Source organism: Lolium perenne, chromosome 6, assembly GCF_019359855.2.
Source record: "Lolium perenne isolate Kyuss_39 chromosome 6, Kyuss_2.0, whole genome shotgun sequence".
NCBI lineage: Eukaryota > Viridiplantae > Streptophyta > Magnoliopsida > Poales > Poaceae > Lolium > Lolium perenne.
Window position 1 is genome coordinate 85263229 of NC_067249.2, and position 23427 is coordinate 85286655.

The 23427-nt window shown below is 44.8% G+C and overlaps 1 long non-coding RNA gene across 3 annotated transcripts; it reads right to left on the minus strand.

Annotated features, from left to right (window-relative positions):
- Positions 1-10508: 10508 nt before the first annotated feature.
- Positions 10509-22904, minus strand: LOC139832240 (uncharacterized). 3 transcript variants are annotated; one of them, XR_011747024.1, is made up of 3 exons: positions 21938-22904; positions 20424-20504; positions 10509-10791 (listed from the first exon to the last, which is right to left on the minus strand). It is a non-coding gene; the product is annotated as an uncharacterized lncRNA (long non-coding RNA). The 3 variants fall into 3 exon arrangements; XR_011747023.1 differs by lacking the exon at positions 10509-10791 and adding an exon at positions 12060-12139 and having other exon boundaries at positions 21938-22899; XR_011747025.1 differs by lacking the exon at positions 10509-10791 and adding an exon at positions 19137-19154.
- Positions 22905-23427: the final 523 nt, after the last annotated feature.

Below are 23427 nucleotides of genomic sequence, written 5' to 3' on the forward strand. Positions count from 1 at the left end.
AGATGCCAGGCCGTCGTCTACTAGCAAATAAGTTCAGCTAGACCAATTCAATCGTTGGTCAATTTGGTATCAGTTATTGTAATAGAAACTCAAGCTAACTTCATTGCTATATATAGAGCACTACAACAGTCGCGTGTCTCAAGGAACTGAAACGGTGAATGTTCATTCTGAAGATTACACATTCTTTGGAGCAACTGCTAATACAACAGCGAATCAGCACAAGGCATTAAAAATTTCTTAACCATTCCATGCAGATAATCTTCATACAGCAGCACCACATAGCACACATCGGAAGCTAACAGCAATAGCACCAAGAAGCAGCTGTCAGCTAGGTCGTGGTCTCGTGGAATACGTTCATCACCACTCACCATACCATTACCTTGTGTCTTACCACACACTAGACCATAGATGCGCGCTTTGCTGCGCCCGTCCATCTTCAAAAAAGTAATGATAATAATATTTAGGAAAATCTGTGTAGTACAAATATTTGAGAAAAAAGTTTGAGATAATAGAGTCTAATATAGGTGCCTCCAAGGCATGGCGTGTGCTTTTACAAGGTACCCATGGAAATGAAAGTTGTAGACCACGTCATCAGACCACATTTTTTTATAGAGAAATGTACCCAATTTAATTGTTCAAAGTAATATCGTAACCATAATGATTAAAGCATTGCAATGATTCAAGAGATACAATCCTGTGCCAAGAAGTACAAAACTATGTGAGGCAACGAGCGACTACCATGAAGTCTGAAAGCACCATCATTAAAATACAACCTTCCTTATTTCGAAACTCATTCAGCAATATCAGAAGCACACTGGCATATGCAGAAGTAGTGACACAGTGGCGTTTGCTTCAAAACTCGGAAGCATAAGAAAAAAAGCTAAGTTTAAGAAATCACACTTCTAACATCATTTTCTTTACGCATACTTTACTGTCTGAAAAACATAGATGAGCAAACCTGAAGGGTATTTCAGGTTAACCAGAAATTGTCAACTTTTATAGATGAGCATGCGCTTCAAGGCGAGGGCCATTACTTCAGGCTGCATATTTTTTGCATTCGATTACATAAACCATTAAGGATCTTAGTTGTGCAAGCAGTGAGTCCACAGTGAGATAATACAATACGAATAAGATCTAAGCATCTTGACTGTGATGTATTGAGTCCATGGCTTGTGGTAGTGGGTACACTTTAGTTCTTAGAAGCAGTAACATAGAAAGCATATAATTTTCCTACTGCATCCAACTAATAATTCTATTCCAAAATCCAAAAATGCGCAAGCTATATAAATAGTTTGCCTATTTCTAACGGTATTCCTACTATTGCATCACCAGTGCAGCTGTCTTTTACTGCTGCTGCACCATTCTTCCAAAATGAAACTAATAAAACTTCACCAATTCATATTTAGAGTAATCCTCACCATATGTACTCTCAGCCTCACGATGAAGTAGCATCAGATAACACAACTAATGAGTATAACTCTGTTCCATCAGCCAAAGCTACCTACAGATTCTCGGTCTTTGAATGCTAAAAAGGAAACGAAGTGCACATATTAGTCAACTACCTACCCCCACCTTTCTTGTTATATCAACCATTATTTGAGAAACCTACCAAAACAGTGGGGGCATGTCAGGCAAGAAACTTTGAATGGAAAAGTTGGCAAATATTTATGTGCATCATTATATAGTTAATGACTTGTACTATGGGTAATCAAGTCTTTTTTTTTGTTCTCCTTAACTAAACCATTTGTTCTCTCAAACAGAAGTATTACTAACCAAAAAGATAACACAAGAGAAAAAACATCTTAACTTTCAGCTTCTTCCATACACCATTTATTGTATATATTTGTGCGTCAATCATAACTGAAACCTCATGCCCCCCATCAACAATTTACCTTTTTCTACTATGAAGTAGCAATTATAACTGACACAAGATATTATGTTTCAGCCTTTCTACTATATAAAGCAGGGATAAAACAGAAAGAAAGAACTATACCTTCCAAGATGCTCAAACAAAAATAGCTTCTCTCCTGGACATCCTGAGCAGTTCCCTCGGAGCCCAGTAATTAACAATATAATCCTACTCTCTTGATTCTGGAACACTTTCTGTCGTGAAGGTTTACCCGGCCTGTTCCTTATACACAAAGATGCATACAGTATCACTGCATCATTGACTGCATGACTAACTGGCATTCAGTAAATACACAGCCTTGGAAGGAAGCAGTTATATTTAAACAATTGGATTCAACATCCTAGAACAATATAATCATATCTCAAATAAATTCTGAAAAGAAATGCACGTGACACTAATGCAGTTCAACTATTACTCAAACCACCATTTAGGGTATGTCATGTAGAGTAAGTTTTTGTACTATGTTTTGACAGTAGCAGCCAATCTATAAAAAAGTGGTACAATCCAATGTTTCAGCAAACGTACCTGTCCAGCAGCCATGTTAGAAAATGAATGTCAAAGAGTTGATCTCAGAAATCCGTGAATAAAAGTCCTGAACAAATGAATACGACAATCCTTGGATCAAACAAAGACGAAAATCGCTCGAACAATTAATAATATGTTATTTCGCTACCTAATTCTGGCCAGAATGCAGCAGGTAAGCAGATGTCATCTCCGCTCAACAATGAGACGTGGAATGTGAGATGGAACGAGTGCGGAAAGACAGAGTGCTTCCTCCACATATTTATATCAACGAGGGGAGAACTGACTGCAACGCTCGAATTAATCATCATAATCACAGGACGGAGTATAATTACAGGGATGATGAATGGGTCGAAATAACCACCATCAATCCATCATTATGTGGTGCTGGCAGATACACAGTAATCTAGGCTGGAAGCGTAAACGTTCTCCTGATGATGGGCCTGATCTTCAAACAGATGTACGAATCGTAGGCCCATGTTGGGGGAGCCCACTGCGAGGCATGCCCGGAGTCCCGGACTACGAACTTCGCCAGCGCCATTGCAAGAGAAGAATGAAAAGAACTGCCAGGCTCTCTGAATCCGGCTGAAATAGAACCAAAAACGGCAAGATGCGGAAGTTTGTAACCTACCATCGCTGTGAAGACGGGATTAGTAGCCGCGGCGCAGGAGAATGAGGTATGGCGGCGGAGGCGGAGGTAGAGAGGCAGCGGAGGCGCAGGTCTGGCAGCGGAGACGAATGAATCGAGGCTGAAGACGAAGGAGTTGAATTTTCACTTTCTCCTGCCTTTCTGCGGTACGAGAAGAGAAGGAGGCCGAAACAGCCGAAGAAATAAGGCCGTTTTACCGTTTAGGGGCCCAACAAATATGGAAAGGCCGAAGTCCATATGAGGAGTAGCAGCCCTCCAATGAAATATAGCCTGTTAAACGAAGGCTAATCGGTAGGGTACGACTAGAAAAAGACCGACCTTCTTAAAGGTCTAATCCATCCGCGAGCTTCGCTGTCCGTACGATGCGTGGCGTTACGAAAGCTCCCCACCGTGGCGCGAGCGATCACGACGCGTGGGCTTATACCGCCGCGGACGAGAGCACGCGTACTTCCTCGTACGTATCGCGGGCGCGGGCGAGCCTGGCCACGAGAGCGTGCGTACCTCCTCGCGTACGTATCGCGGGCGTCCGGCCAATTTCATCCGGGCCGCGCATGCATGCATGTCAAAACAAGCAAAGCCATCGATCGATGCATTGCATGCACAGCTTTAGAAACGTACCATCATGACTAGCTAGTATATGTAGGTTTTTTGTTATCCATTGCTGCGCGTACAAATACGCTACATGCATTGTGCGTCGCCAGTAAACGATGCACACGAGTACAGTTGTGTATGATACACGAGTACAATTAAATATACGGACGAGTACACGTACAATCACGTTCACGAGCAGGTACAGTCGCGCACAACACACGAGTACAGTTGAACACACGGGCGAGTACAAGTATAGTCACGCACACGAGCAGGTACAGTCGTGCACACGAGCAGGTACAGTCACGCACAACACACGAGTACAGTTGAACACACAAGAGAGTACAAGTACAGTCACGCAGACGAGCAGGTATAAACGCGCATACGAGCAGGTACAGTCGTGAACACAAGCAAGTACATGTACAGAAGTACAGTGGCGCACACGAGAAGGTACAGTCGCGCGTAAGTACAGGTACAATCCCGCACACGGGCGAGTACAGTTAGCGAGTAAAGGGAAAAATTGCACCAAATACACTAAAAACAGAAGTACTTATCAGTTGAAACACGAGTACAGTTAGGTACACACCACAGGTACAATCATAATATTATTGGAAGTACGAAAAAAAAGTATCTCCAAACCTATCAACATGGGATCTAGTTTTGAAGATTTCGATGTGAGGATCTCCAAAGTGAAAACGGTTCGCAATTTGGACTTACGGTTCTCAAGATATTTTATTTTGAAAAAACGAATCTAGAAGAAAAAGGGAAAAGCTGACACAACCCAGTCTTCTCTCTCCTCCCCCATCCCCACCTTGCTTCCCCTTGCGACACGTGGCGAGCAGGGAGACCACTTCCCAGGGATTTTCTGGCACCACAGCGCTCCACTTGTCGCGTGCAGAGCGAGTTGCCTTCCCTTCGCGAAGGTCGGCCTTTTTCTAGAGTTTTCGCTAATCGGTAACGCTCGTTCGGAAACTAAAACATCGTTAGAACCGCAGGATGTTCCGATCGGATGGTTTAGGACTCCAAATCAAATGGCTGTGGAGGCTCCTAGGTAGGCTAGTTATACTGTTAACTAGTTGGTGAAGTGGAAGGAGTGCAATCATTCTCAATGGTCTTGGACACACCATATGTATCTTGAAGCTTTGTCCAAAACTCATGAGCACTCCGGAAAGGCGCGATGGAGGAGATAACTACATGACTCACAACATGGCAAAGCACATTAGTAGTTTGAGTATCTAGATAAGAGTTTTATTCTCCTCATAAGATGGATTTTGTGGATCCTTAGGAGGAGAAAAACCCATATCAAGAATTTGCTCCATATGTGGGTGCATGCCCCGAAAATAATCAAGCATGTAGAATTTCCAAGCATCATAGTTAGTGCCATCAAATGTAAAAGTGTCATTGTGCACTAAACCTCTAGCCTACATCTTTACTCTCAAGGCGGTGAAGCCCAACAAGATAAGAGAGCCCTAGCTCTGATACCAATTGAATGTACAAGACGGTTTAAAACTTTTACGAAAATGGCTTAACAAATGCGGAATAAAACTAGTGTTTAATTTGTCAAGCACAAAACCTATAGCTAGGGTTCACCTATGTGCACCAATGACTTATGCTAAGCAATTCAAGCAAATATGTGATAGCAAGATATATAACTTCAAGCACGAAGGCTATCACAAAGTAAAGTGCATAAGTAAAGAGCTCGGGTATAGGAATAACCGAAGTGACGCGGAGACAATGATGTATCCCGAAGTTCACACTCTTGCGAGTGCTACTCTCCATTGGAGCGGTGAGAAGGACAAGTCACTCCAAATGCACGAGTGCCACCTTATTCTCCTCGAGAATTTCCACCAAAAGGGATGTCCTAGATCCACTATGGAACCTTAGGGTGGTCATCGAACCCGCACAAAGCTTGGGGCTATCTCCACAACTTAATTGGAGGCTCCCAATAAATTTCCACAATGACCTTGCCCTTGAAGAATCTCCACAACTTAATTGGAGTCCCTAAGAACATCACAAAGACCACAAAGATCAGTAAGCCGTCTAGGGTCCAAAGACCCAAGAGGAACAAGCTCCCAAAGAGAATATCTCACGAACTTTCACCTCCACGTATCACCGCGGAGAAGTCAAACCGATGCACCAAATGTAATGGAAAGAACACCACAAAGATGCCCAAATCCTCCACTCTCAAATTGCAACAAAGCTACTAAAGCTATTGGGGAATAAGAGAGGAAGAACAAGATAGGAAGAGGAACACAAAATTTCTCTTCCAGATCTAGATATAGAGATTCCCTCACAAAGAGGGGGATTTGATTGGTGCAAATATAGATCTAGACCTCCTCTCTCTTTTCCTCAAATTTGAGCAAGAATCATGGAGGGATTGGGGGAGAGGAAGAGCTCTCAAGATGCAACAATGGTGAAGAGCAAGAGGTTGAAGAAGAAGTGCTGCCAAAGAGAGAGAAAAAGTCTTTTTATAGGGGTACCAAAAATCTGCCCGTTGGAGATGGTGTGACCGGTAGTACCGGCCAGGTTGGGCCGGTACTATCGGCCGTGGTCGTTGCGAGGCGCAGGGAAGGAGGCGACGTGGCGAGATGGGAGAGGTTGAGCCACGGGCCGGGAGGGGGAGACCGGAGGCTCCGGCCAAGGTACCAGACACTTACTGAGAGCCAGACCGTACTAGCGGTACCGCGAGCGGTACCTCGCCTGGAGGCTCCAGCCAGGGCAGGGTGGAGGTTCCAGCCGTGGCCGGCGGAAGCTCCGGCTGCTGGCCCCTCCTCTCCATTTTTTCTTCTTTTAAATTCAAACTTGAAATGCAAATAACTTGAGCTTGGAAAATCCAAATGAGACGAAACCAATTTTGTTGGAAAGAGGACGACAAAAGTCCCCACAATACGAGACATCGAGAAAATCACCAAACTCGAAAACGCAACAAGTGATCTATGCGAAATTCATTTTCGATGAACTAGAGCTTGTCATGGAAATAACCACAAGCTCTAAACCACCACATGGATAAGATCCAAGTAACAACCAAGAAAGATGATGCAAGGATGCAAAGGTTTGACCGTACTCCGAGCGATACGACCAAGTAACAACCAAGAAAGTGCAGAACCTAGTAGTTTTGCACACATACGGTGCTTAACGATGCTCCCGTTTCCGCTCCAACGGAGGTGCGAAAGTAGATCTTCTGGATTTGGATCCCGGCAGCACTCCCGCATACCAGGTGGAATGGACTCCTTCTGTGTGCAGCTCTTCGAGGAATCGCATGCAAGAGAGAGACCTAGAGAGAGAGGGGAGGAGGCGCCCAAAGGGGCTCTCCTTTTCTCAAGGGAGGGAAATTGTGTGCCCTCCTCCCTGAAAGTGCATGGAGCCCCCATGTGTGGTTTTGGTAATTAATGACAATCCCTATGGACTAATGTTTGCATGGAGTTATATTTGTAGGAGTTGTCCATAGGCAATGCTTGAACCATAGGTTGGCTTCAAGATTGTAATAAGAAACTAATGACGAAGATCAAGTGTCAAGAGTTGTCCATAGGAAATGCTTGAACCATAGGTTGGCTTCAAGATTGCAATAATAAACTAATGAACAAGATCAAGTGTCAAGTATGTCTTGAAGATGAATATGAAGTGAGCCCTCAAGTTCTTCAAGACATCAACATGATGAAGAATGAAGAAATGGCGTGCAAGTTCAAGATGAGCCAACTCGAAGAGATCATATGCTTGAAGCTTTCCATCCATACGGTGTTCATGGATATGTGAAGACGCGCCGAAGAAGAAGCTCTCCCATAGTGGAGTATGGGGGAGCATTTCGCATGACTTCATCTAGCAAGCACAATCAAGAAAGGCGTTCTATCTTGTTGCGGTCAAGACCATCATCATCAAACTCAAGTGGAATGCGCGAGGTTAAGGTTTGCTCTTGATAGGGTTTCTTTCTCACCGGTCTCATGGTGTAGTTGGAGACCGGTTTATAGTTTAGTTGCCGTACTATCAAGAGGGCTCTCGAGTGAGTAACTTGATCGTATCCTTCGGAGGGCTCAAACCTTTGCATCCTTGCATCATCTTTCTTTGTTGTTTATTTGGATCTTATCCATGAGGTGATTTAGAGCTTGTGGTTATTTCCATAGCAAGCTCTAGTTCATCGAAAACGGATTCCGCATGAATCAGTTGTTGCGTTTTCGATATTGGAGTTTTTCTCGGTTTCTCGTATTTAGAGGTTTCACTCTAAAATAGATAGAAAAACCTACCCCACTTGTTGTTAAGCTTTTCACTCTTTGTGGGGTTTCTCTAGTCATCTTCTTTACAATAAAATTGGTTTCACCTAAATCCTAGTTTCCTAACTCAAGTTGTTGCATTTTCCATATTGGAGGTTTTACCGGTTTGCCTTTTATAGATAGGTAAAACCTTTATTCATTTGTTTCTATCCTAGTTTTCTGGACTATGATGTTTCTATGCATATTGTTGTAGAGCTCGTTGTTGTGATTTCAACGAGCCCAAGATCATCAAAATCGGAGTCCGGATGCAAAAGTTCTTAAGGTTTTTGTATGGGGTGTTTAGGTAAAAACGTTTGGTGAGGAGGGGCCCTGGCCGGAGCCTCCACCCAGCTCACGGCTGGAACCTCCAGGCAAGGTACCGCTCACGGTACCCAGCCCACAGTTGGAGCCTCCAGGCAAGGTACCGCCCATGGTACCGGATAATCGCCAAGTGAGGCAGTTTTGTTCCAGGGCTTTGGGGCGGCTCGGCCGGTACCGCGGACGGAGGCTCCGGCCTCCTCCTCCCGGACCGCAGCTGCTTGGCCGGCCTGGCCACGTGGCCGCCTCCCAGTCGCCGCGCCGGATCGACCTCCATCTCCAACGGGTAGAATTTTGGAGCCCCTTTTTAAGCCTTCTTTCCTCTCTCTCTCTTCGCACTTCTTCTTCTACCTCTAGCTCTCCTCCATTGTTGAATATATGAGAGCTTCCCCTCACTCAATCCCTCTATGATTCTTGCTCACTTTTGAGGAAAAGAGATAGGAGATCTAGATCTACATTTGCACCAAACAAATTCCCCTCTTTGTGAGGGAATCACTAGATCTAGATCTTGGAGAGAAATTTGGTGTTCCTCTTCTTTTGTTCTTCCTCTCTTATTCCCCCAATAGCTTTAGTAGCTTTGTTGGAATTTGAGAGTGAAGAATTGTATCATCTTTGTGGTGTTCTTGCCATTGCATTTGGTGCATAGGTTTGAGTTCTCCACGGTGATTCGTGGTGGTGAAAGCAAGTAGGTTGTTACTCTTGGGTTCTTGGAACCCTAGACGGATTCTAGGACTTTGTCGCAATTTGTTGGGAGCCTCCAATTAAGTTGTGGATGTGTGCCCCAATCTTTGTGTAAGGCCCGGTTTCCGCCTCGAAGGAAATCCCTTAGTGGAACCGTGACCTAGGCCTTTGTGGCGAGGGTCACCGGAGATTTAGGTGAGGCGCCTTCGTGGCGTTCGGTGTGTGGTGTGAGTACCGCATCTTGGGGTGAGGCCTTTGTGGCGTTGGTGTGCATCGAGCAACCACACCTCAAGGTGAGCCTCTTGTGGCGTTCTGGAGCACTAAGCCACCGCACCTCTCCAACGGAGATTAGCACTCGCAAGAGTGTGAACTTCAGGATAAATCTTCGTCTCCCGCGTGCCTCGGTTATCTCTATACCCGAGCTCTTTACTTATGCACTTTACCTTGTGATAGCCATCGTGCTTGATGTTATATATATCTTGCTATCACATAAGTTGCTTGTATTGCTTAGCATAAGTTGTTGGTGCACATAGGTGAACCATTGCTTAGAATAAGTTGTTGGTGCACATAGGTGAACCATAGTATATAGGCTTTGGGCTTGACAAAGTAAACGCTAGTTTTATTCCGCATTTGTTAAGCCCATCTCGTAAAAGTTTTAAACCGCCGATTCACCCCCCCTCTAGGCGACATCCTTGTCCTTTCAATTGGTATCAGAGCAAGGTCTCTCATTCTTAGGCTTCACCGCCTTGAGAGTAAAGATGTCGTTTAGGGGATTAGTGCATAATAACTTGTTTATATTTGATGGCACAAATTATGATCTTTGGAAAATTTATGTGCTTAATATTTTACGGGGTATGTCCCCGGACATGGAGCGATTTCTTGGCATTGGTTTTTCTTCTCCTAAGGATCCTCAAAATTTATCTCTTGAGGAGGAGAAAAACTCTTGCCTCGATGCTCTTGCTTCTCATGTGTTTTCCATTGTTGTGAGCAATGTAGTTACTTCATCAATCATGCCTTTTGGGAGCTCTCATTAATTATGGACAAAGCTTGATAAATATGATGTGTCCAATATTATTGAGGATGATTGTATTGCTTCCACTTCCGGCCGTGATGAGTTCTCATCTTCATCGACTTCACCAAAGTGTGTCAAGACACAAGGTAATGATATGGTGAGTGGTGATGAAAATTGCAATGTTGATATTGAGCTTACTATTGATGATTCTTCATCTATATCTCATTGCAATGCTTCATCTACGGACTCAAACACATCTAGCACTAGAAATGATTGACATGCTTGTGTTGATAGTTGTAAGCCCCAGGAGTAGGAAAACCCAGAGCGCGCAGGTACGAGGGGTTTATGTGCATGAGGTCACTACAAAGGACCGTGAGGTCGCCTCGCATTCCCAAGCTTATGGGTAGGCCAAGCAAAGCTCGACACGCCCATGCACACAACACCCACCTCATAGGCTCACGTTAGGCTTTCCAGGCCTGAGTGCTTCACCTTCCTGTGCACTTCACACATACACACACTGTGCACAGGATACGAGGGTAGAATACAGCTTGAATATCACAACATGACTATGTATGACACAAAAGATGGAAATAAGGTTCATATATATATCAACGCTCTAATGAGCAAGATCCAAATGACACTCAACGGGGAAACATATCCCATCAGTACATCATACATAAGATAGCCAAATAGTCTGGGTACAGACAAGAACCAAATGGGACTAAGAGTCCTGAAGATAATCAAGCGGTGTTTCCATAACCAACAAGCCACAGGCTGCTGCCTTAGGAACGATCCTGCTACGCAACGAAGTCGTCGTCCGTGAACTCGACAAAGTAGCCACCTGCGTACTGATCATCATCTGTCGTACCTGTTTGTCGAAAAGCGTGTTCCGGAAAAAGAGGAAGAAAAACGAGGGTAAGTACCAATGGCACGTACTTGCGAGACAAGACCAGCTATGCTCGCTGGTGGGCGGTGTAAACTTCGCCCGGCTTTATGTGGAGTTTAGCGGCAGCAAAGCACTAACCAATAGAGACACGCTACAACATCCGTCTAGTAGAGAAGGTGAGAGAACGCATAATCTAGCAGTTCTATACTCTGCAAACAACAACCCAGCCAGTGCGATCCCCCTTAGCCAAGAGGTACTAACAAGGCACTCACACAGTTGACAATTTTATATCCATTCCATTATATTAGGGCTAACTTACTACGCAAATAATTAGCAAGTTATTAGCGACAACATTAGGTGTAAGTTGTTCTATGATCGAGTTAAACAGCTCCAAGTCGTCCATAACCGCGGACACGGCTTTCCGAAAAGATTTAACCCTGCAGGGGTGCACCAATGTTACCATACACGCATGCTCGAACCCGCATAGCAAGTGCGGAGTCTCACAACAAGACCGTTCCCAAATCAACAAGAATGCCTAGGGGGGCCACCCGACTAAGCTACCCGAAACGAAGTTCGGCCGTACTCCGATGCGGACTCAGGGTTTGCGTTAACGGCTAGGCGTGCGAACCACACGCTTCGCTAAACGTTCCGCGGGTACGACAGAAGTAAACACCCGAAGGCAACAGTAATAAACACCCGAAGGCAACAGTAAGTAAAGCATGGCATACATGGCATACATGGCATAGGCAAATAAAACCAAGGTTGTGGCCCCCTTTTCAACAGACTTGAGAAATGGTAATGGGTGATGGGGGGTCCCGATAAAACCTCCCACGAGTGGTTAGCACGCTCAGTCTTAGAAACAGATAACAAGAACTCGGGTCCTAGGGGACATTAGCAAGTCAAAGTTCCGATGCTTTCGCAAAGGGGCTCCACGATGCCTCTTCATATTATAACCCTTAGCAATTTTAGTTGTAGCAAAAGTTATCCACTTCATTTTCGAAAAGGTAGTACATGTGTCAACATCCCAACAAGATATCCCGAACATTTCGAGATATCGGCAAAACCCTAAACTCGCCTACGACTCGCAAAGCTGGCAAACAACAAACAATAGGTAGGGCGAGGAGGTGTATCTCGGAGATATAGGTAACAGGTGGAATAGGACACGTGACACAACAGAATCGCAACATAAGGATAGCAATAGATCAAAAGAGCATGTAAAATGTAAAATAGGTGAAGGGGTGGGCTCGCTTTGTCAGATCAGAGGTAGAAGCACCGACACGATCCTCCAGAGGGAACTCGTACTCCTGCTCGTACTGCTCTGCGTCGGCGTCTACTCGAGAAGAACCAAATAGCACATACAAGAGAGTATAGCTCAAATCAATACAAGTAAATGCAATGCGCAATATGATGCATGACGACATGGCAAGATGATTTGTGCAAGACAAAATTAAGTGGGGTGCTCATAATTCACATGAAATGATAAACACCCTCACATATAGTTTTTGTTCATGTTGCATATTTAATTTAGACAATTCAGGGATGATGCCAATGATGCATGAGAATGCAAGATTTGAATTCCTCTTATTTTTCTGATGAGAGTGGACATATCAGCTGTTGAATTTGGAATTGTAGAATTAAAGATATGAATTATGCCATAATACTCATTTTAATTAAGATTTTAATTTGGTCCAAATTTTATTTGTCCAAAACCCAAAACAAATTCATAGTTAGATAGAGCATGAAAAACTGATCAATGTGGACATATGGTTTGTCCAAAACGGATTTGTAAAAGTGCAGTTTTAAATACTTTGAAAAGTATCCAGATTTCAACATTTTCAGAAACAAACAAAAGAAAACAAAAAGGGGTTTTGGTTAAACGCGCCCAAGGGAATTCGAACCCAGGCCGCGCGCGCAAGGAAGCAGGGTGGTAGCCAGTGTGCTGCTGTTCGAGTTTTGTACATATACAGGGTTCAGATGAGATAAGGCCGTCTTCAAAATAACTGAAGAAAACTGACACTACGAACTGAAATTATTGAACAGCTGCGTTTCCTGTAGATCGATTTCTGCACGGATTTTAAAGTCGTCGCCGCGATAGATCTGGGCAGAACTATGTGAGGCTCTGAAGTAGTTGAGCAAGGGGGTGGTACCAAGATTCTAATGGAGGTGGTTTGGGTGGTTTTGGTGCACCGTGGCGACGGCGGTGGTCGTCGGAAGATGAACCCGTGACTTCGGCGACGAACAGCGAAAAACTGAAAACGTTTCTGGACCAAACTTTGGAAGAAGGTGGCGAAGGCGTCTCTGCTCCGTTTTGGGCGATTCAAAGACGGAGACGTAGCCGGAGATGTTGTGCATCGAATGGTACCAGGATCGCGAGCTGAAACGGCCTGAAACGCCGGTGAGCTTCGTCGGAAAACGGATCAGCGACACGGCGAGGAACAGCTGAAAACTGAAAACTGATTTTTGGGTCTGACTTCGCTCGAAGATAGCGTCGTCTACAGGCGATGAAAAGGATTGCTTCCAACATGAAAGTTGTAGCTCTCCGTTTCAGCTTTACAGAGGTATGAGCTTCTCGTGCTGGAATGGCGTGTGCTGGTGTTGCGGTGCGTCGCAAGATGATGTCTGCGAGCAGAAAAACTGGGCGACCAGATTTCGGTTTTTGGGTTTTGCTCCTCAGAACTCGTTTCGATTTCGATCTCCACTGCGTTTCTTCCTCGGATCTGATAGCATGGCATGCAGGGGAGGTGTAGAGGATGAGTTGCTTACCCTGGGGTTTCCGTTGAAGAGGAGAGTGCGGCGGGGAAGGTGCTGGCGACGAGGAAGAAGAAGTGGATGTAGACGTTGCAGAACTTGACGAGCTAGCGCAGATCTTGGCGAGCTCCGGTTCCGTGAAGACGACGTCGAGGTAGAGGAAGCAGGGGCGAGCTCGTTCCCGCGGTCAGGTGACCTCGGTGACGTTCATGGCGGCGACAGAGAGAGGTAGACGGCGGCGGTGGTTCTCGGTGGGTTTTCTTGCAGAGGAGAAAAAAGGGTGGCGGCGGCTCGATGGGAAAGAGAGGAGGACTAGGGTTGAAGAGGGGCTGGTGGTGTTGCTTAAGAGGGGGGCATGGTGGCCGGTGGATGGAGAGAAAAGGAAGACGTGGAGCTCCAGGGAGTGCACATGGCCTGATATGGTCATGCCTCTCACATGTAAAAAGAGAGAGAGAAGGTACGTATGGCTATTTTTGGTGTAGAGAGAGTTGGGCCGGGTGGTGGTGATGTAAAGAGATGGAGCTGGGTTGGGTTTAGCTAGGATAGTTTGTTTAGATAGGCTGTAGCGTTAGGTTAGTTTGGTTTTTCCTTTTTCCTTTTTCCTGTTTTCTGTTTTTATCTTCTCCTCTAAAATAAAAACTGTTTTATTAAATGGGGGTAAGAAATGTTTGAATGAGAAGAGGAAAGAATATGAGAGAATTCACATACACATGTGATGAAGAAAGAAGGATAACATTAAAAGAGGAAAAATGCATGGAGCTAAAATAAATGTTAACTCCATGATTTTATGTGCAACAATATATTGGTTGTATTACATATCAAACCAATTACTTGGGATGGAGTATCTCCAACCCAATCATAAATTGGTTTGGGCAAAGAAGAGGTTAGGGTTGACACCAAATTTTAGAAAATTTGGCCATAACCTTTTTGTTTTAGGGTTTAAGAGATGGGGAAGATGGTGTGTGCTTTTCTTGGAACATCACAAGAGTAAGAAGATGAACCAAGAAGAATAAGGAGGAAAAAAAAAACAAGCAAACAAAAAGAAAACCAAAACCAAGATGCAATTTAATAAAATCCAAAGGTGATAATATGCATGAGTGCAACATGATGACATGATCAAAATGCAAGAAAGGTACAAAGGGTCTATGCATTACTCTTGGGATGTTACAAACGCCCCCCCTTGAAGGAATCGCGCCCCGAGATTCTCAGGAAGAAGAGAAAAAGGACGGGTACTCGGAACGGAGTTGATCTTCCCGCTCCCAAGTTGCTTCTTTATCAGAATGGTGCGACCACTGCACCTTGAGGAACTTGACAGAGTTGTTGCGAGTTCGGCGTTCAGCTTCATCAAGAATCCGAACGGGATGCTCTTTGTAGGAGAGGTCTTCTTGGAGGTCAATGGACTCGTGATCAACTGCACGGCCCGGATCTTTGAAGCACTTCTTGAGCTGTGACACGTGGAAGACATCGTGCACTTTTGAGAGCTTCTCAGGGAGTTCAAGGAGGTAAGCGACTTCACCACGCTTTGCTAGAACTTTGAAGGGACCAATGTATCTTGGCGCCAGCTTGCCTTTGATACCAAAGCGATGAGTGCCCCTCATAGGAGTAACACGAAGGTAGGCTTGATCACCAGGATGATATAACATATCACGGTGCTTGCTATCATAATAGCTTTTCTGCTGAGATTGTGCTATCTTCAGATTGTCACGAATGATTCGCACCTTTTCTTCAGCCTCATTGATGACATCGGGGCCAAAGATTTGCCTTTCACCGGTTTCAGACCCGATTCGAGAGGTGTTACGCATTTGCGACCATAGAGAGCTTCGAAGGGTGCCATGCCCAACTGGCTTGATAGCTGTTGTTGTAAGAGAACTCGGCGAATGGAAGGCACTCTTCCCATTTCATGCCGAAGGAGATAACACAGGCACGGAGCATGTCCTCGAGAATCTGATTGACTCTTTCGACTTGCCCACTTGTTTGCGGATGGTAAGCTGTGCTGAAGAGCAGATTAGTTCCCATAGCTTTCTGAAAGCTTGCCCAAAACTTGGAAGTGAAGATGCTTCCGCGATCAGAGCTTATTTCCAAGGGAACACCATGAAGAGAAACAATCTTTGCAGTGTACAGCTCAGCCAACTGACTAGCAGATATTGTTTCTTTGACAAGAAGGAAGTGAGCAACCTTAGAAAGACGGTCGATCACCACGAAGATAGCATCATTGCCTTTCCGAGACTTTGGAAAACCAGTCACAAAGTCCATCTCAATCTTATCCCATTTCCACTCAGGAATCTTCAGGGGTTGGAGGACACGGCGGGTCTACGATGTTACGCTTTGACACGGCGACAGACATCACATTACGAGACATAGCGAGCAACATCCCTTTTCATCCTAGTCCACCAATAGGTAGACTTGATATCGAGATACATCTTTGTCTTTGCCAGGATGGATAGAAAGAGGAGTGTCGTGAGCTTCTTTGAGAATGAGGTTTCTCAGGTCTGGATCATTCGGAACAACAAAATGACCTTGGAAGAAGAGAGTTCCTTGATCATCGAGAGAGAATGACTTGTACTTGGGCTTGTGCATATTCTCTTTGATATTCTTGCTGCAAATATCTCGCAACTGTCCTTTTCGGATCTTATCTTCAAGAGTTTGCGTGATCACCAAGTTTGCAAGGTAACCTTGGGGAACGAGCTCAAGATTCAATTTCCTGAATTCTTCATAAAGAGCAGGTTGACTTTCTTGAATCATGAGATTGTTGCAATAGGACTTGCGACTAAGGGCGTCAGCCATGACATTAGCTTTGCCTGGAGTGTAGTTGATAGACAGATCAAAGTCCTTGATGGTTTCCATCCATCTCGTTTGACGGAGGTTCAAGTTGGGTTGTGTGAAGATGTATTTGAGACTCTTGTGGTCGGTGAAGATCTCACATTTGTTGCCCAACAAGTATTGGCGCCATGTTATTAAAGCATGTAACACGGCTGCAAGCTCGAGATCATGTGTGGGATAGTTGAGTTCATGCTTTTTCAACTGACGAGAAGTATATGCCACAACTTGACGTTCTTGCATGAGGACAGCACCTAAACCATGAAGAGAGGCATCACAAAATATCTGGAAAGGTTTAGAAGTATCTGGAAGAACAAGGACAGGTGTGGAAGTGAGCTTCTGCTTGAGGAGATCAAAGCTTTCTTGGCATTGAGGAGACCAAAGGAACTTCTTGTCTTTCTTGAGGAGATCGGTAAGAGGCTTGGCGATCTTGGAGAAATTCTCAACAAAGCGGCGGCAGTAACTTGCCAAACCGAGGAAACTTCTCACTTGCTTGACATTCTTCGGAGGAAGCCATTCAACGATCGCCTTGACGGTTTCAGGATTGACAGCAATGCCTTTTCCCGAAATAACATGGCCAAGATAGACGACTTGAGGAAGCCAAAATTCACACTTGGAGAACTTGGCATAGAGACGGTGTTCACGAAGCTTCAGGAGGATGAGGCGAAGATGCCCTTCATGCTCCTCATTGGACTTGGAGTAGACAAGGATATCATCAAGATAGACTACCACAAACTTGTCGAGGTACTCCATGAAAATGTAGTTCATCAACCGGGAGAAAGTGGCAGGAGCATTAGTGAGGCCAAAGGACATGACGGTGTATTCGTAGAGACCATAACGAGTTTTGAAGGCTGTTTTGGGTACATCCTCCTTGCGGATTTTGATTTGGTGATAACCACTTCTCAAATCCATCTTAGAGAACACAGTTGCACCCGCAAGCTGATCAAAGAGCTCATTGATGCGAGGAAGAGGATATGTATTCTTGATCGTTTTCTCATTGAGAGGACGGTAGTCAACCACCAATCGATCAGTTTTATCCTTTTTCTTCACGAAGATGGTAGGACATCCCCATGGAGAAGTGCTTGGCTGAATGAAACCAAGTTTTTGCAACTCGTCAAGCTGCTTCTTGAGTTCAGCCAACTCATTTGGACCCATTTTGTATGGCCGCTTTGAGATAGGGGCTGTTCCAGGCTCTAGTTCAATGACGAACTCAACAGCCCTGTCAGGTGGCATACCTGGAAGTTCTTCAGGAAAGACATCAGGAAAGTCGCAAAACACCGGTATAGACTCAAGCTCCGGAAGAGAACTTGGATTCAAAGCAAAGAGCTGAACGGAAGGTGTTTGAGAAGGTGTATAGGTCAAGGTTCCTGATGAAGTAGGAAAAGAAACTGAATGGTTGGCGCAATCAATGACGACTTTGTTGGCCTTCAACCAATCCATGCCAAAGATGACATTAATGCCAGAGTTCCGAAGGAGTATCAAGGAGGCTAGAAAGATATGGTTTCGAATTTGAATTTGGTTACCATGGCTTATCTTCGAAGATATTATTTGTCCTCCGGGAGAGTGAACCACGAGATTAGACGGCAAGAAAAACACAATAAACTCGTGCATGTGCGAAACTTGAGAGATTAAAGAATGTGACGCTCCGGTATCAAACAGAAATGTAGCTGAGAAAGGGTTGATAAAAAGGGGGAGGAACCATTAGTCTTGTAAAGCTAAAACAGAACTTTTGCTGAACTTGAGATCTCCGTGGAACGGAAAGAGGGGTGGGAGGGCGGGAAACAAAACCTTCGAACGAGGCACGTAGATGGCTTGCGCCGGAACAACAGATGAACCAAGATAGCAACGGAACAACGAAAGAACATGTTAGCATGAAAATACTAACAATTGCAAAGGAAGAGATTATATGTGGAGATTGAGAAAGGATGATAATGAAGCAACCATAGTACAGAAAATTTTCAAAACACTTTTCCCTATGGCACTATGGTTTCCCACAAACACGTCCAATCCTAGATGAAACAAGATAAGAATAGAGTAAAACCGTTGCACGTCCTTACCAGAGGGAGGGTGGGTGGGGTAAGAAATAAAAGCAGAATTCCTACTCTCGCGCACAATTTTTCCTATGTAGCTACTAAAATATTAGTTTCTAGACTCAACTTCGTCCGCTGCAAGGGGCTCCTAAAGGCGATCTGCTCTGATACCAAGTCTGTAAGCCCCAGGAGTAGGAAAACCCAGAGCGCGCAGGTACGAGGGGTTTATGTGCATGAGGTCACTACAAAGGACCGTGAGGTCGCCTCGCATTCCCAAGCTTATGGGTAGGCCAAGCAAAGCTCGACACGCCCATGCACACAACACCCACCTCATAGGCTCACGTTAGGCTTTCCAGGCCTGAGTGCTTCACCTTCCTGTGCACTTCACACATACACACACTGTGCACAGGATACGAGGGTAGAATACAGCTTGAATATCACAACATGACTATGTATGACACAAAAGATGGAAATAAGGTTCATATATATATCAACGCTCTAATGAGCAAGATCCAAATGACACTCAACGGGGAAACATATCCCATCAAGCACATCATACATAAGATAGCCAAATAGTCCGGGTGCAGACAAGAACCAAATGGGACTAAGAGTCCCGAAGATAATCAAGCGGTGTTTCCATAACCAACAAGCCACGAGCTGCCGCCTTAGGAACGATCTGCTACGCAACGAAGTCGTCGTCCGTGAACTCGACAAAGTAGCCACTGCGCATGCGATCATCATCTGTCGTACCTGTTTGTCGAAAAGCGTGTTCCGGAAAAAGAGGAAGAAAAACGAGGGTAAGTACCAATGGCACGTACTTGCGAGACAAGACCAGCTATGCTCGCTGGTGGGCGGTGTAAACTTCGCCCGGCTTTATGTGGAGTTTAGCGGCAGCAAAGCACTAACCAATAGAGACACGCTACAACATCCGTCTAGTAGAGAAGGTGAGAGAACGCATAATCTAGCAGTTCTATACTCTGCAAACAACAACCCAGCCAGTGCGATCCCCCTTAGCCAAGAGGTACTAACAAGGCACTCACACAGTTGACAATTTTATATCCATTCCATTATATTAGGGCTAACTTACTACGCAAATAATTAGCAAGTTATTAGCGACAACATTAGGTGTAAGTTGTTCTATGATCGAGTTAAACAGCTCCAAGTCGTCCATAACCGCGGACACGGCTTTCCGAAAAGATTTAACCCTGCAGGGGTGCACCAATGTTACCATACACGCATGCTCGAACCCGCATAGCAAGTGCGGAGTCTCACAACAAGACCGTTCCCAAATCAACAAGAATGCCTAGGGGGGCCACCCGACTAAGCTACCCGAAACGAAGTTCGGCCGTACTCCGATGCGGACTCAGGGTTTGCGTTAACGGCTAGGCGTGCGAACCACACGCTTCGCTAAACGTTCCGCGGGGTACAGTACAGAAGTAAACACCCGAAGGCAACAGTAATAAACACCCGAAGGCAACAGTAAGTAAAGCATGGCATACATGGCATACATGGCATAGGCAAATAAAACCAAGGTTGTGGCCCCCTTTTCAACAGACTTGAGAAATGGTAATGGGTGATGGGGGGTCCCGATAAAACCTCCCACGAGTGGTTAGCACGCTCAGTCTTAGAAACAGATAACAAGAACTCGGGTCCTAGGGGACATTAGCAAGTCAAAGTTCCGATGCTTTCGCAAAGGGGCTCACAGATGCCTCTTCATATTATAACCCTTAGCAATTTTAGTTGTAGCAAAAGTTATCCACTTCATTTTCGAAAAGGTAGTACATGTGTCAACATCCCAACAAGATATCCCGAACATTTCGAGATATCGGCAAAACCCTAAACTCGCCTACGACTCGCAAAGCTGGCAAACAACAAACAATAGGTAGGGCGAGGAGGTGTATCTCGGAGATATAGGTAACAGGTGGAATAGGACACGTGACACAACAGAATCGCAACATAAGGATAGCAATAGATCAAAAGAGCATGTAAAATGTAAAATAGGTGAAGGGGTGGGCTCGCCTGTCAGATCAGAGGTAGAAGCACCGACACGATCCTCCAGAGGGAACTCGTACTCCTGCTCGTACTGCTCTGCGTCGGCGTCTACTCGAGAAGAACCAAATAGCACATACAAGAGAGTATAGCTCAAATCAATACAAGTAAATGCAATGCGCAATATGATGCATGACGACATGGCAAGATGATTTGTGCAAGACAAAATTAAGTGGGGTGCTCATAATTCACATGAAATGATAAACACCCTCACATATAGTTTTTGTTCATGTTGCATATTTAATTTAGACAATTCAGGGATGATGCCAATGATGCATGAGAATGCAAGATTTGAATTCCTCTTATTTTTCTGATGAGAGTGGACATATCAGCTGTTGAATTTGGAATTGTAGAATTAAAGATATGAATTATGCCATAATACTCATTTTAATTAAGATTTTAATTTGGTCCAAATTTTATTTGTCCAAAACCCAAAACAAATTCATAGTTAGATAGAGCATGAAAAACTGATCAATGTGGACATATGGTTTGTCCAAAACGGATTTGTAAAAGTGCAGTTTTAAATACTTTGAAAAGTATCCAGATTTCAACATTTTCAGAAACAAACAAAAGAAAACAAAAAGGGGTTTTGGTTAAACGCGCCCAAGGGAATTCGAACCCAGGCCGCGCGCGCAAGGAAGCAGGGTGGTAGCCAGTGTGCTGCTGTTCGAGTTTTGTACATATACAGGGTTCAGATGAGATAAGGCCGTCTTCAAAATAACTGAAGAAAACTGACACTACGAACTGAAATTATTGAACAGCTGCGTTTCCTGTAGATCGATTTCTGCACGGATTTTAAAGTCGTCGCCGCGATAGATCTGGGCAGAACTATGTGAGGCTCTGAAGTAGTTGAGCAAGGGGGTGGTACCAAGATTCTAATGGAGGTGGTTTGGGTGGTTTTGGTGCACCGTGGCGACGGCGGTGGTCGTCGGAAGATGAACCCGTGACTTCGGCGACGAACAGCGAAAAACTGAAAACGTTTCTGGACCAAACTTTGGAAGAAGGTGGCGAAGGCGTCTCTGCTCCGTTTTGGGCGATTCAAAGACGGAGACGTAGCCGGAGATGTTGTGCATCGAATGGTACCAGGATCGCGAGCTGAAACGGCCTGAAACGCCGGTGAGCTTCGTCGGAAAACGGATCAGCGACACGGCGAGGAACAGCTGAAAACTGAAAACTGATTTTTGGGTCTGACTTCGCTCGAAGATAGCGTCGTCTACAGGCGATGAAAAGGATTGCTTCCAACATGAAAGTTGTAGCTCTCCGTTTCAGCTTTACAGAGGTATGAGCTTCTCGTGCTGGAATGGCGTGTGCTGGTGTTGCGGTGCGTCGCAAGATGATGTCTGCGAGCAGAAAAACTGGGCGACCAGATTTCGGTTTTTGGGTTTTGCTCCTCAGAACTCGTTTCGATTTCGATCTCCACTGCGTTTCTTCCTCGGATCTGATAGCATGGCATGCAGGGGAGGTGTAGAGGATGAGTTGCTTACCCTGGGGTTTCCGTTGAAGAGGAGAGTGCGGCGGGGAAGGTGCTGGCGACGAGGAAGAAGAAGTGGATGTAGACGTTGCAGAACTTGACGAGCTAGCGCAGATCTTGGCGAGCTCCGGTTCCGTGAAGACGACGTCGAGGTAGAGGAAGCAGGGGCGAGCTCGTTCCCGCGGTCAGGTGACCTCGGTGACGTTCATGGCGGCGACAGAGAGAGGTAGACGGCGGCGGTGGTTCTCGGTGGGTTTTCTTGCAGAGGAGAAAAAAGGGTGGCGGCGGCTCGATGGGAAAGAGAGGAGGACTAGGGTTGAAGAGGGGCTGGTGGTGTTGCTTAAGAGGGGGGCATGGTGGCCGGTGGATGGAGAGAAAAGGAAGACGTGGAGCTCCAGGGAGTGCACATGGCCTGATATGGTCATGCCTCTCACATGTAAAAAGAGAGAGAGAAGGTACGTATGGCTATTTTTGGTGTAGAGAGAGTTGGGCCGGGTGGTGGTGATGTAAAGAGATGGAGCTGGGTTGGGTTTAGCTAGGATAGTTTGTTTAGATAGGCTGTAGCGTTAGGTTAGTTTGGTTTTTCCTTTTTCCTTTTTCCTGTTTTCTGTTTTTATCTTCTCCTCTAAAATAAAAACTGTTTTATTAAATGGGGGTAAGAAATGTTTGAATGAGAAGAGGAAAGAATATGAGAGAATTCACATACACATGTGATGAAGAAAGAAGGATAACATTAAAAGAGGAAAAATGCATGGAGCTAAAATAAATGTTAACTCCATGATTTTATGTGCAACAATATATTGGTTGTATTACATATCAAACCAATTACTTGGGATGGAGTATCTCCAACCCAATCATAAATTGGTTTGGGCAAAGAAGAGGTTAGGGTTGACACCAAATTTTAGAAAATTTGGCCATAACCTTTTTGTTTTAGGGTTTAAGAGATGGGGAAGATGGTGTGTGCTTTTCTTGGAACATCACAAGAGTAAGAAGATGAACCAAGAAGAATAAGGAGGAAAAAAAAAACAAGCAAACAAAAAGAAAACCAAAACCAAATGCAATTTTATAAAATCCAAAAGTGGTGATATGCATGAGTGCAACATGATGACATGAACAAAATGCAAGAAAGGTACAAAGGGGTCTATGTATTACTCTTGGGATGTTACAATAGTCCTTGCATATCATGTGTAAGTTGCTTGAATAAATCTAATGATGATATGCTTGCTTTGTCTTGTGGCCATGATAAAAATGCTTCTATTTCCTCTAGTTGTTGTGCGGCTAACAATGTAGAGGAAACCAAAGATTCTATTGGTCAAGACAAGATCTTGAAAGGAGCCTCAAGTAACTCCTCATCTTTATCTCACGGTTCTCATATATGCCTTATGGCCAAGGGTTCCACGGTACCTCCTACCATGGAACCTAATATTTCTCGTGGGGATAAGGATGAGGATGTATATGAAGAAGATGATTGGGTTGTCTCTCTACGCGATAAGGGTAAGAGTG